The sequence below is a fragment of the Aythya ferina genome (genome assembly GCF_964211825.1).
Source record: "Aythya ferina genome assembly, chromosome: 3".
Taxonomy (NCBI): Eukaryota; Metazoa; Chordata; class Aves; order Anseriformes; family Anatidae; genus Aythya; species Aythya ferina.
Genome location: NC_140298.1, coordinates 110,803,493 through 110,817,457, shown reverse-complemented (window position 1 = coordinate 110,817,457; position 13,965 = coordinate 110,803,493). Strand labels below are relative to the sequence as shown.

At 37.6% G+C, this 13,965-nt stretch overlaps 1 long non-coding RNA gene across 1 annotated transcript; it reads left to right on the top strand.

The window, feature by feature from the left end:
- Positions 1-3,348: 3,348 nt before the first annotated feature.
- On the top strand, positions 3,349-9,970 carry LOC311434693. Its single transcript, XR_014691652.1, has 3 exons — positions 3,349-3,698; positions 4,969-5,052; positions 9,663-9,970. It is a non-coding gene; the product is annotated as an uncharacterized lncRNA (long non-coding RNA).
- Positions 9,971-13,965: the final 3,995 nt, after the last annotated feature.

Here is a 13,965-nt window from a genome sequence, read left to right as displayed (position 1 = left end):
CACCAACTGAAACAGCAGCCGAATCTGGCATAGACATTGAAAAATACTCGAGTTATGTCTGAGAAATTTCTCTAAGTAATTTTTATTTCCTCTGTTCTGTGCCGGCTTTGCTCTATTTTCACCTATACAAAATCAAAAAGAGGTGAGCTTCTCCTGCACATAAGAAAGAACTTCATATTGAAACTAAGATTTCAGCCTTTTGTGGTTTATGAAACCCTACTGGCAAACAAAGCTCGCAGAAACCCTTATAACCTATAGGATACAGAGTTTATCTTTGCTCTGATTAGATCTTCCATACGTTTTAATCTCTTCTCTTTCTTTGCACACTTTATAATAACACTCTCTTCAAGGAAACACTCTTTAATCTTATAATTCGAAAACTAATTCCATTTCAGCTGTCCTTTTGGCAAGTGACCTTTTCTTCTTCTTTTGCTATAGGTAAAAAAAAAAAAAAGAAACACCTGTCTTTCTGATTTTTATCCCTGCTCAGCATTCTGGATCTTAAAACAGTTCATCTACTGAGGTTTTTGACAGCAATAAAATTTCTTATTCTGAATTTCTCAGTGAACAAATCTGAAAAAATGTTCCTTCACAAAAGCCATTTCATTAATTTGTCTAAATACATTTCTTTTGTAAAGCAGGTTGATTACTTCAAAATGTCAGGGTCCGGGAGCAGCTTAGAGAGCTATCCTGGCAAACATTATTGACCAGATTAAAAACAAAGTGTAGAGACATGACAGCAAGGTGGACCAATGACTGGTCTGCCATCTGTCACTGATGGATTAAAACAGTCTTTCTGTGCTGATATCTAGGAGACACTAATTCCAGTCCAAATACATGGATTGACTTATGCAGAAGGAGATTTACTAAGAGGAAAGATTTTTTTTTTTTTGAAAGTCAGCTATAATCTCACTAGCACAAATTGCTCATCCTAATTATAGGAAAACTCATGTCCTATGTACTATATTTTCTAACTACCCCATCTAATTAATTGTAAGTGAATCATTACAAATGATTCATGTATGTCATGAGTGGACTAAGAATAAAATAGTTAAAAGCTGTAAACCACTGGTTTAATTTTCATAGTGGTTTTACCAATAAAATGACCATCGATCATACAAGCCCATAAAGAATTCGAAAAGGAAGATTTCTCTGTCAGTTAAAGCAGCATGAATCCAATTTAACTCCACTTGTTTCGAATACATCCACACCAGACTGAAGCAATATTACCACTACATAAAATCTCAGTCACTCCACCCTAGAAGTTAAGTTGCCTTTTATAGGGCTTTTAGATGGAGGTGTAGGCTGTGCTGAATACCCTTTTTTTTGGAGTGACAGTGTGCTCTCTTAAATACAGAGAAAGTGCAAATGCTTCATTTAGACTAGATGAGACCAATACTGTTTAGTACCTCTGTTAACAACATGAATTATAGGACAGGACACTTCAGCAAGTTTACAGTTAACATCAAATTGTGAGACCGGTCAATATGATGGAGGTTGCCCCTCAGAAGGATATAGATGGAACAGAGAACAAGCCTTACAAGAATTTCATGTGCTGCATTGTTTTTGGGTGCCTCATTACACAAAAGATATTGATATAATGAAGCAAATTCAGTGGAGACTACTCAGCTGACCTAGGGACTGGAGCATCCCAGGAGAATCTGAGCAAGCTGGGTCTGTTAAGACTGGAGAAGAGAAGGCTCGAGGGGGACCTTATTGCAGTTTATAGTTACCTCATTGAAGCAAACAGAGAACATAGAGCCAGTCTTCTTGGAGATGCACAGCAGTAGGATGAGAGGCAACAGAGACAAGTTGCAACATGAGAAATTCTGATTAGATATATAGAAAAAAAGTTACCACGAGGGTTGTCAAATAATGACATTGGTTGCTCAGAGAGGTCGGAGAACCTCCATCACTGGCAGTGTTTGAGACTCAGCTGTATAAAGACTTGAGTGACCTGACATGAGCTTGAAGTGGGAGCTTGGACTAGTTGACATCAAGAGGTCCCTTCCAACCTAAATTATTCCTTGATACTGTAGTTGATATTTGGATGGCTAAAGCTAGCTCACATTAATCTTACCTGAAAAATTCTTCACATATATAAGGTTAAACTTCTCAACAAGTGAATGAAGGACTTAAAACTTAATTTTCTGGATTAATATTGATTTCACACACACACACACAAAAGGCTATTAAAGAAAGCCACAGTATAATTTTTAGGTTATTGATGTCAAATAAACTCATCCTCCTACAGAATATTGGTCAGATTACAAAGAAATGGTAAATATGGTAACGCTAGACAACAAGACAACATTAATAATCTTATTACAGTAAGGTTTCATCTTTTCCTTAATTCAGATCTTTGAAGTTAAGTTTAGCAAATAATATAGTAAATGTTTATTTATACAAGTATAAAATTCTAGTAAAACTAGTAAATATACCTGTCAGGAGAAGGGACTTGTAATAGAGTTACTCATGATTCTATCTCCCATTTTTGAATGTTGGCTGTAATTTTAAGTAAGAGGGAGGATCTTTAAGATTGTAAATTCCCTGTTTTCTCTGTGCAGCATAACTTGCTGGCTTGGTAAATTAGACTTTTCATCGTGTATTTTCCATTTTGGAGAGAATTTAAATGCATCTTTTATTTAAATATGCTTTATTAAATCTTAATGAAAAAGGCAGTATCCAATACCTTTTAGGCTGAACAGGGCAATAAAAAAGTCAGTATCAAACACAGGAATACTCTCTGTATTGGGCTGAAGTCCAGGGGAATAGAGAGGAAAGTACTGATTACATCTGTGGGTTGATGCCTTAAAATAAAATTGCTGAATAGATCATTCCATCACAGTATGACATCTCTTCCCTACCCCTCGTTGCCAGCCAGCAGAGCTAGATGAATCTGAGAAGGCAAGGCTGAACTCTGAAAACAAATAATTCCAATTTTATTTTGTCAGCTGCTGCCCACACTTTAAATAACACAATTTGCCCTCTGCACAAAACTACAACTAATTTATTCTAAGAACACTTCTGAAAAAAAAATAATATAAAAATCAATAGCAGCTAGATTATTTGCAGCTCCTGAACAGTACTTAAAGGGACAAGAAGGTTTGTTCTGTCCCTTCTCCAATTAAATGTTTTGACTGAGATGTTTCCTTCATATACTATAATGGGATTAAAAGACTTGGCCTGTTGCAGAGCAAGGCCAGGAGGTAAACATCTGCAAAAACTCTCTTGTGCCAAAATTCTTCTCCAGCCATCCAAGAGAAAATGCCTCAGCAACAAGTCAGCTGAAGCCTCCAGCTTCCTTCTTGCTCCTTGCATCATTTAACCTGGGCTATATTCTCCAGCCTGTTCAAGCCGGAGAAGTGAGACCATGTGAATCTAATGAGGTTCAACAAGGCCAAGTGCAAGGTGCTACACCTGGGCCAGGGCAATCCCGGATATGACTGCAGCCTGGGAGAAGAACTCATTGAGAGCAACCCTGCGGAGAAAGACTTGGAGGTTCTGGTGGACAAAAGGCTCAACATGAGCCAGCAGTGTCAGAAGGCCAACTGCATCCCTGGCTATATCAGAGGAGGAGTGGCCAGCAGGTAGAGACTGCTGACTGTGCCCTTCTACTCTGCCCTTGTGAGGTCTTACCTGAAGCACTGTGTCCAGGTCTGGGGCCCCCAGCATGAGAAAGGTGTGGGGCTGTTAAGGTGAGTCTAGAGGAGGGCTACAAAGATTATCAGAGGGCTGGAGCATCTCTACTTTCTTCAGAAAAGCTGAGAGAGATGGGGCCATTCAGCCTGAAGAAGAGAAAGCTCTGGGGAGACCTCACTGCAGCTTTTCAATACTTAAAGGTATCTTATAAAAAGGATGGAGAGGAACTCTTTACTTGGGTAGATAATGATAAGACAGAGGTGAATGGTCTTAAATGAAAAAAAGTATAGATTTAGGTTAGATATAAGGAAGAAATTCTTCACTCTGAGGTTGCTGAGGCACTGGAACGGGTTGCTCAGAGAAGCTGTGGATGACCCTTCCCAGGAGCTGTTCAAGACCAGGTTGGATGGGGCTTTGGCCAACCTGATCTAGGGGGTGGCAGCCCTGACTAGGGCAGGAATGTTGGAACTAGGTAATCGTCGAAGTGTTTTCCAGCCATTCAGTCATTCTATGACTATGATACTATATCAATACAAGTAATCTCACCAGCAACAGAGCTGTTTCCTTAGATTTGAGGTAAGCTGACATAGACCAGCTGCATACAAGCTATTTAATATCCTTATGCACCTGTGTGGCTTTGTCCCTAGGTTCTTTTGGGAAGGGTCCATGACTTCAACTAGCTTGCAAACTGTGCTGGGCAATCATTTGAAGGACCACCAACTGGTCCAAGGCAAAACTGTACTGGCAACCATTTAAATAATTTAACTGTCTAGTATACAAAATTCTGGGACACGGGCCCAGCACTGTTTAACTTATGTGAGTAGAACTGGACGAAGTGTCTAAAAGCTCAGGATTCTGGACTTTCAAAGGGGAAAAAATGTGTAAGGACTATGAGAATTTTTTTTCTTCTTAGCACTAGACTAACATTTGAAGCCAAATATTAATAAGAAATCCTTTTATGTACCTTCTACAACAAGCCTACCTGACAATCACTGCAGCTGATTTAGGGTGTTTTTACAATATCAGGCAGGGCTGCTCAAGAGTAGTAAACTACAGATGGGAAGAGTTGCTGTTAGGGCCCTGTCATTTTCATTACAGGCATTTTGGAGGGTTCATTCCAGTATTAATCTGGTGTGGCAGACTGAGCTTCCATTACTGGCTGGACAAAGTTAGCTGTACACCTTTTGGGTTAGTTTCACTGCAAACAAAACCATTTTTGGGTGCTCAAAGACTGCTTCCCAATGTGAAGCAAAACATAAAAAGCATTTGGCTCACTGGGGCAAGCCTCCTCTGAACTAAAATGTTAATGTAGATGCACCCCTACAGGGCATTCAGAAGATCACCAGAAAGGTCTTGGATCAACACCATGAAGAAAGAAAATGCATGTGATGCTCAGCATAAGTCCTCAGTGTAAGAATAAAAAAATTATGTCTGGAAGAATATCTGCATATTGGTCTGAAGTCAATGTGACAGACCTCGGAAGTCAGACTGGTGATGGTGAGCTTATGGCATGTGTTGAAACAGTGTTGAGGTATTCTTGCATTCCTCATTTTCAGAGAAGGAAAAAGCAGACTCCACGCTTTGAAATGTGGGTAAATGCCCATTTTAAAGCTACAGATCCTGGAGCATGCAGTGCTGTCCATCAGGCTTCAGATCCTTTCTTAATTATGTTAAATTACTCGGCAGACCATTTCTCTGATTGTCCTCATCTCTTTTGATAAAATACCTCCACAGTTAAAAATAAAACTAACTTCTTAAGGTAATGTTGCATACGGCCAAAAAAAAAAAAAAAAAAAAAAAGTAGAGGTTTTCACATCATTTACACTGATAGAAATAAAGACTAACACCACCATAATAGCTAATTATACCAGTTTGAGGGAGACCAAGATGAAGCACTAAGTGGTTGTAGTTTTTTTGTTTTTATTGTTGTTGGGTTTTTTTTAATCACTTGTTTTCAGAAAGATCTTTGCAATGCATTTTCTTCCCCTCCTGACTACTGGCTAAGTTCTTGAAGTAGTGGTATCTTCTTACTCAATTAATTTCATAACAGAAACTTACAAAAAGAAAAAAGCCATTTAAGCTTGAGGCAGTGTAATACGGTCATATCCTCTTCTGTTAGGGGTTCTAGTAATTGGTTGGAGTGCTGTACGTTTTTACTAAGTCACCAGACCAAATTATTAAAGTTCCAAGACACAGGTATATGACTCATTTGTGCTTAATAAAAAGAGTTGAACAAAGGAATTTAAAAGGAAGCGGAATAACAGAAGTGGCAACGACTATGTGTAGGTAAGCAGTAATTCTTCGTGTTCCTAGCCATCATACATACTCTATGCTAATCTGTATAAGTGGTAAAGAAGTGGACTTGAAGAAGCAAACATCAAAAATTCATACTGTGGTGAGAGAAGAGTAGAAATAAGTTGAAAAAAAGAGAGGTGTAGCTGGATATATGGAAAAGCTTTTTCCCCAAGAGGACAGTCCAGTGCTGGAGCAGGTTGCCCAGACTTGCAGTCTCCACCCTTCGAGGGTAGACCCTATCATACATACAGTTTTACACATGTGGAAGGAGGAAATGAATACATTAACAGAAGAGGGTAGAATACCTACTTGTCACAAAGGAATATTTTTCATAACAGACTTAGAAAGGTTCAGCAAATATTAAGTGGTCAAGGTGCTGAGAGCACCAAGAAACTGTTGTAATTTACATTCTACCTTCTGTAATGTTGTTTACTTATATAATGTATTCAATAGTGTATGCTTAGCTGACAAAAAGACAAATGACGGATCATTTTCATATGTTAAAAGCATTTTCTACCAAGTAGGATGATTAAGCCATTTATAAATTTTCTATATTCTTTGAGATAGCTTGGATAACTACTATACCACTACACCACTTCCCCCCCCCCCCCCCCCCCCCCCCCCCATCTCTCCCCTGAGGACCTTTTATAGCTGAAGCCAAACAGATGGTCACTGATCATTTTAGATCACCCACAGCAACAAGACAATAAAAGCATTACGATCAGAATGACCCACACTGAAGGAAGAAGTCATACTCTGCTCAGCTCTGACCCTACTATTCTGGTCTGTGACAATGCGGGAGGAGTTATTAGATTTTAGATAGCCTCAAGTTCTCTTACTGACTGCAAGGACAGATTCCTCTTCCTATTGACCACATTCACTTTGTATGCAATTAACTTCCTTATTTGTGCTTTCTTTGGATGATAATTATTATAGGTTGTCTATTTCATAGTTCTGTTGAAGGTGTCTCAGACAAAAATCTGTATCTACAGATAGCACATATTCCACTATAGTTTAACTATCTTTCAGATATACACCTAAGAACCCTTCACAAGGCTTTTACTTGAGTAAAACACTTGAGTGTTTTATACTCCTGTGTTTTTAAACCTGTTTTTTTTTTCTTTTTTTCTTTTTTTTTTTTAAATGAAGTTCCTATTCGATAGGCCTATCTTTGCACATTTCTTACTTCTTGAATCATTTTAAGCATATCTCAGATAATTATATAGGCTGGAATTAATCTAAAAGTTACATGTCTTATCTAGGCTTGTCATCTAAGGTCCTCTCCTGGCACTGGTGAGAGACTGGCACCTCCAAAGGGCAATTTTTATCCCATCCAAAAATAAGTGCATAAAAGACTATAAAAGGCATGAAATTAATTCTAGCAATAATGTTAAATTTTGAGCTTGGATACAATTTCTACTGAATTCATATCATATCTATATCCTACATGAGCTTCACCTATTGCTTCATGTGTTAATTATTCTCAACTGTATTAAATATTCTGTATAACACTTCTGAAAATGATTAGGACAGGCCAATAACTAACACTAAGAGCTTATCATGGTTTTCAGAAGTCCTTTGGGGCATTTTTCATTGGAAAATGTTGATTAATTGAAACTGATCCTTTGGTCCAGGATGGAATTTCTGGTAAAACATACAAAAAAAGACAGCTACTCTTCTCAGAATAGCAAGTAGTCTGGTTGTAATACCAATTAAGTGTAGAAACCTTTATCTTTAGGATGGGAACTTTATCCAGTCTCTGCCAGTTTATGTAAGTTACTTGCTCCATTGGGATATAAGGTGATTTTAATGGTCTAATGAATCTTTAACTAATGACAGAGATTGGATAATTCCATTGAACAGTATTGAGGACAGCCACAAGCTTACTTCTGATATAGTTTACCTAGTTGTCCCACATATCCAGGTAGTTCCTTAGGTCCCAGACTTATTTGGGGAGACCAATTTTTTTTTCCTAATTTTTTGTTCCCAGAAACAACCAAGCAAAAGTCCCCACAATCCAGCCATAGACAAAGACTCACATTTAAAAAAAAAATAAATAAATAATTAAAATCTCCCATTTCCCCCTCCCCCCCAAAAAAAAAAAAAAAAAAAAAAAAAAATGGAATAGGAATACACTGTAAATGTTAGGAAAAAAAAAAAAAAAAAAAAAAGAGGGAGGAAGGAAGGAAAGAAAGAATTTAATTTTTTTCTAGACTTCCTAAATTACTATTTTAGACAGAAAAGATGGATAAATGACAATGAGGTTGTATATAAAATACAAGTGTAATAAAAAATGTTGATTTAAAAGGAAACCATGATTTACAAGCATGATGTTAATTCTTTCACAGATGGAAGAACAGAGGTAGCCTAATAGGAGCTGTTTAGAGGAAAGACATATTACCAGAACACATCATTACAGGCAGACGATTAAAAAAAGAAAGACTAAGGACTGTCACAGGCAGCGATTGAGTGAAGTGGCCTGAAAGAGGTTGATGAAGCACAGGTCTGAAGAAACATCCAGTCAGCAGAGACACATTTCAAAATATAACCCTTGGTTGTCCTGTAACCATCTGAGAGGCTGAGTTTTAGTGAGGTATCTTTCTCATGTATTTTCTCTAATTTCTAAACTTATGCAGTAGAAATCATCTTGACTTTTGGCATCAGCATTGCAGATATCTCAAGCTAAGACAGCCACACAAGGTTCCTTTTCTGAAGAAAAGTAGCTACTGTTTGGGTGCAATTCTCCCAGTCTATTTTCATCACATTATGAATCACACACCAGAGAATGGCAGTGATGCACTCGCCTGGAAGTAAGCATCACTCTTTGTTGGAACACTGCTTTGGTTTCTATGCCTTTCGTCTGTTATTTATCATCTGCATTGTCGGAAACCACTGATTTGCCCCTCCAGACAACTTCTCCCTATTAGATACATTTTTAAAACCTTTATGGCTTATATTGTTTCACATAATGCACTATGACTAACAGTATTATTTGTACATGCAGCTGTCTAGCCAGTGAATGCTGATGTATTTTCAGCTTTTGATAGGGAGTACACTTCACCTCCACAAAAACATTATTATAATAGCAATCAGATATAAGAATAAAGTTATTGTTCAGGAGTATCTGTGAAAGAAAACTATATGCCCTTCCTATCTAAGCCAGTCTCCTTTCAGCATTTGAGACTTCTGAGTCACACGAAGTAAATACTGTGACCAGAAGTCTGGCAACTGGGAGGTGCTGTTGACTTCTGGAGGGTATGAGAGGCTTTGCATAGGGATCTATGAATCTCTCCTGAATTACCTCTACTACAAAGACAGGTTGAGGAAGTTGGTATTTTTCAGCCTGGAAAAGAGAAGGCTCCAGGGAGACGTCACAGCAGCCTTCTACTACGTAAAGGGGGCCTATGGGAAAGCTGGGGAGGAACTCTTTGTCAGGGGGTGTAGTTATAGGATAAGGAGGAATGGTTTTAAACTAAAAGAGGGTAGGTCTAGGTCAGATATAAGGAAGGAATTATTTACTGTGAGGGTGATGAGGCACTGGAACTGGCTGCCCAGAGAAGCTGCAGATGCCCCATCCCTAGAAGTGTTCAGGGCCCTGCTGGATGGGGCCCTCAGCAACTTGGTGTGGTGGGAGGTGTCCCTGCCTGTGGCAGGGGGGTTGGAATTGGGTGATCTTTAAGGTCCCTTCTGACCAAGACCATTCTGTGATTCTATGATCTAGATAGATTGGAACACTGGGCATGAATCAATGGCATGAATCTCAGCAAAGGAAACTACCAGGTTCTGAATCTGGGATGGAACAATTCTGGACAAAGGTACAGACTGGGAGACGAGCGCCTGGAGAGCTGCTCAGCTGAGGGTGGTGCTGATCAACAAGAGGCTCAGCATGAGTCAGCAGTATGTCTGGCAGCCAAGTGGGCAAACTGCATACTGAAGATGAAGAAACTCATGGGTTGAGATAAAAGCAGTTTAATGGGGGAAAATCAAAGGCAGTGCATGTAAGCAAAGCAATAAATAAATAAATATCATTACTGATCAGCATGTGATATCTAACTACTTTCTGCACTTCCTAGGAAGCAGGGCCTCAGTCAATGTAGGATCTTCTTTGGAAGACAAATGTCTTCATAATGAGTATTTAATTCCCCACCACCACGACCTTTCCTTCAGCTGTTATTGTTGAACATGACATCATAAGGTGTGTAATATCCCTTCAGTTAGTTGGGGTCCATTGTCATCTCTCAACCTCTTGCCCACCCCCAGCTTCCTGGCATTTAGGGAGGAGGTGTGGCTGGAGTCACAGCCTTGATGCTGTGCCAGCACTGCTCAGCAACAGCTGATTGCTGAAAAAAACCTGGTGCTATTATCAGTGCTGTTCTAAACACACATGCAATACAAAGCACTATAGGAGCTGCTGTGGGGAAAGATAATGCCGTCACAGTCAGATCCAGTACAACGGGATATACCAAATATGTGGCATGAAAAAGAAAACATTAAAAAATGTCTAGAGTAATTAGATACTATGGAAGAGGTGTTCAAAATCTACAATCTTTATAAAATAAAATATATATATATATTCGAGAGTAGAAGCAAGAAAGAGGAATACCTGCATTCAAATCTGTCTTATCATCTGAGTATAATGAATTCTGAAACTGTATGTTTAAAACAGGGATAAGAAAGATACTTCAAGTAGCTGTCATGGAGGTTATTTAGTGCACAGAGTCTTGAAGATGTTATATAGAAAAGAACCGTGTATTCTACACTATTCAGTTTTGAAAAATTAAAATGGAAGAATCACTTGATAATCAAGGATATAATCTGATGGGATATAATCTGTTGCTACATTTTTTAGATACTCCCATTTCTGTGTGATACAAAATTATTTGCCTGATAGAAGTTATTGATCCAAGATCTTGAACTGCTCTCTTTTGCTATAATATTTACTGTATTGCATTAAATGCTACCAAAAATGAAGTGAAAGTGGAGTTAGAAATAGGCACCACTATTACTAAAAGTGTAAATGCTATACTTACACATAGTGTCAAGCAAGTCAGAAATACAATTAAAATACATATATATTTGACAAGATGAAATTATATGTAGAGAAAATAATTTTTAACGCTTGTCTGAGTCTAGCTTCAAACATTCCCTTGTGTTCTGTCATGTCTCCTTATGGTTAGTGAACTGTTTGGTTACAGTTTTGAGACAGTTTATTCAAGTACACTAGGAGAAAATTTAAAAGTAAGTGTAGAATTATGAAAAGGTGTGAGAATATCACACAATTTTTACCTCTAAAAGCAAATTAAACCTGAAGAAACATAGATAAGGGAAAGATGTAATCCACTCCAGTACTTGAATAAAACAGAATGATTTTCTTCAATTTCACTTAGCACAATATCAGGTCGAGAAAAAAGAAAAATTAGTTGTTAATGCTGCAGAACAAAAAATGATTGTAACTCTATCACTGAGTCAAACCCAGAAGAATCAAACACTGAGATTTCTCAATGTCTAATCTGTCTAGTAAATTATGTGTTATACACATTAAAACATGTAAAACAAATTGTTCTTGTCATAGCCATACTTTCTAACTGAATTCTGTTTATTTTCCAAGTACAGAATAGTCAAACATGAGATAGACAAAGTATGCATAAGACTTACATAAACTCTTCTATTTTGTATTATGAAATTGGAAATTTAAGTTTTTACGTGCATTTTTGAGTGTATACATACACATATTTTCTATATTATAATGCTATGCCTCAATGCCAAGGGCTTTGAGGAATAAATGAATTTCCTGTAATGTGCTAGATAAAATCTTCCATTTTTTTATGGGCTTGTAAAGCAAGTATTCACAGTGATGCCAACTTCCCTTTAGGGGTTATTTATATTTAGTGTGAAAAGTCATTAAAATTTTCAGTCACTGGGTTTTCCTATAAGCCAACACATCCTAATGATTAGACCGCTTCACATTTCTATTCCTTCTCTTTATTAAAGCTATGAGAAACGATATTATCCTACAATTTGGCATAGATATATGGGAAATATTAACAAGGCAGTTGAATAAACCACTTTCCTTATTGGATCACAAAGATATATTCAAGTCTAAACATTCAACTGAGCTTCCTCCCAATTACTTATTGCAGAAAATAACTGATTATTAATTAAAGCCTTGTTTGCCCTGGAGATTTTCTGCACCAATTGCCACCGTAAGTGGCTAAATAACAGAATCATTGCAGCAAGTGTAGAGAGGCAAGGCTGATATTTGCATTAGAAGTGTTTACCCCTTTTTTTTGCAGTCTGAATAGATCCAGCAGTGCAAACAGCTGCTTCATTTGATTATGCTAAGGATTTCACTAGGGCGACTCTGTTGATAGTCCCGAATACAAAGACTAAGACCTCACCCCTTTGGGTCTATGGCTTCGGTTTTGCTTCCTCACTTCCCCTTGCATACACAAATACTATAGTTCAAAAATTAAACAGGTGCATGAAAAATGGCAGGTGTTCTCTCAGATGAGCCCTTTTGCTTGCCATGCATCTGCCGTCTGAACTCTCAAACTCCCTTGCTGTTTGGCTTCTCAAGCATCTGTCATTTGACTTCCCTACCTTGCCATTAGATGCCTTCGGTGTTATTCTTTTTTTTTTTTTTTCCCTTATAGATGTTTTTCAAATGTTACCTCAGCCCCCACAAGAGACTGCAAGGTAGCAGTTGCTTCTTTCACTAAGCAACACATCCTATTAATGTTAATGTTATACCAAGCTATGCCTTAGATCCAGGGCATTTTAGCTGCTTGCTGGGAAATCAGACCACATGTGCAAAGTCTAGGTAGGTAAGAGCAGTCCTTATTCCTCAAAACGCTTATTCTATTGTACTGTGAATATCTAGGTTGTTTTCATGCTCCCTTTTATTTTTGATTAGTTTTTGACTGTTAGTTTTTGAACGATTTTGGTTAAACACCAACAAAAATCTTAAAATGTCATAGACATCTAAATTTGTACCTAGGCAGCTAAAAAAAAAAAAAAAAAAGTATCATTATCAGAAGCAGTAGAAAGTCAGATATCTTTACTAATGTGATGAACTGTGGAATCTAATCTATATACAGTCTAAATGGTCTAAAAATGACGGCTAATGAGCAGGCAGATTTCCTGCAAATACATATCTTTCATGCCCTTCTTTCCTGTATGATTAATGTCTAATTGCTGATTGTCAGCATTGCAGCAGTGGCTTAAAGGATACAAAAAATATGAGCTCCTGCTGTATACAACTAGGAAGCAAAAGTATCTTCACCCAATATTTAGAGATATGGAAATAAGATACACTACTATACATACAGTAGTTCTAGCTTCATCCAAAGGAATTTCACAGTCTGTGGATGAAGAGGTAGAAAGGTTTAGTGACTGGGACATTTGTTCTGACTGGTATTTGATATTCCTTGGCAAAGATTATCTACCTGGGCTGTGACTCCCTGCATAAACCAGGCACACAAGTTCCACTGGATCTGTTTTCATGAAAGGCTGTGACTATTCAATACTTTTGTCAGGGATTTGAAAGTCGATTTAGAACTATTGCTCTTAAAGCTCATAGCCGAAGTCAATGATTTAGATAATTTATTAATGCAATGCAGTCAAACAAAAAAAGCACCAGAATCAATGGAATTAGTTTTCATGGTATTTTAATATGTATTTTAAAAACTTAGAGACAAGAAAACAAAACAAAACCAAAACAAATCCACAAATGTTACTTACGATCTGAAAACTAATGCCTCAGGATTGAATAAATAAGTTAACTCCCATATAGCTAGATTGTACAGAGAACTAGAAGGGGAATAAAATATGATTGATAATTATGCTCTGGGAGAAAGAATAAGCTCCTTGGCTGTGTTGAAAACATCTCTTAAGAGGACTATGAAGTTGTCTTTAAGGGTGTTGTTCAGAACTTGCAAGAATAATCTTCAGAGTATGCAGGAGAGCTGCCTAAGAATATTAACTGAAAGTAATGGGGTGGGGGAGAAGAAAAGGAAAAAAATTCTGTTT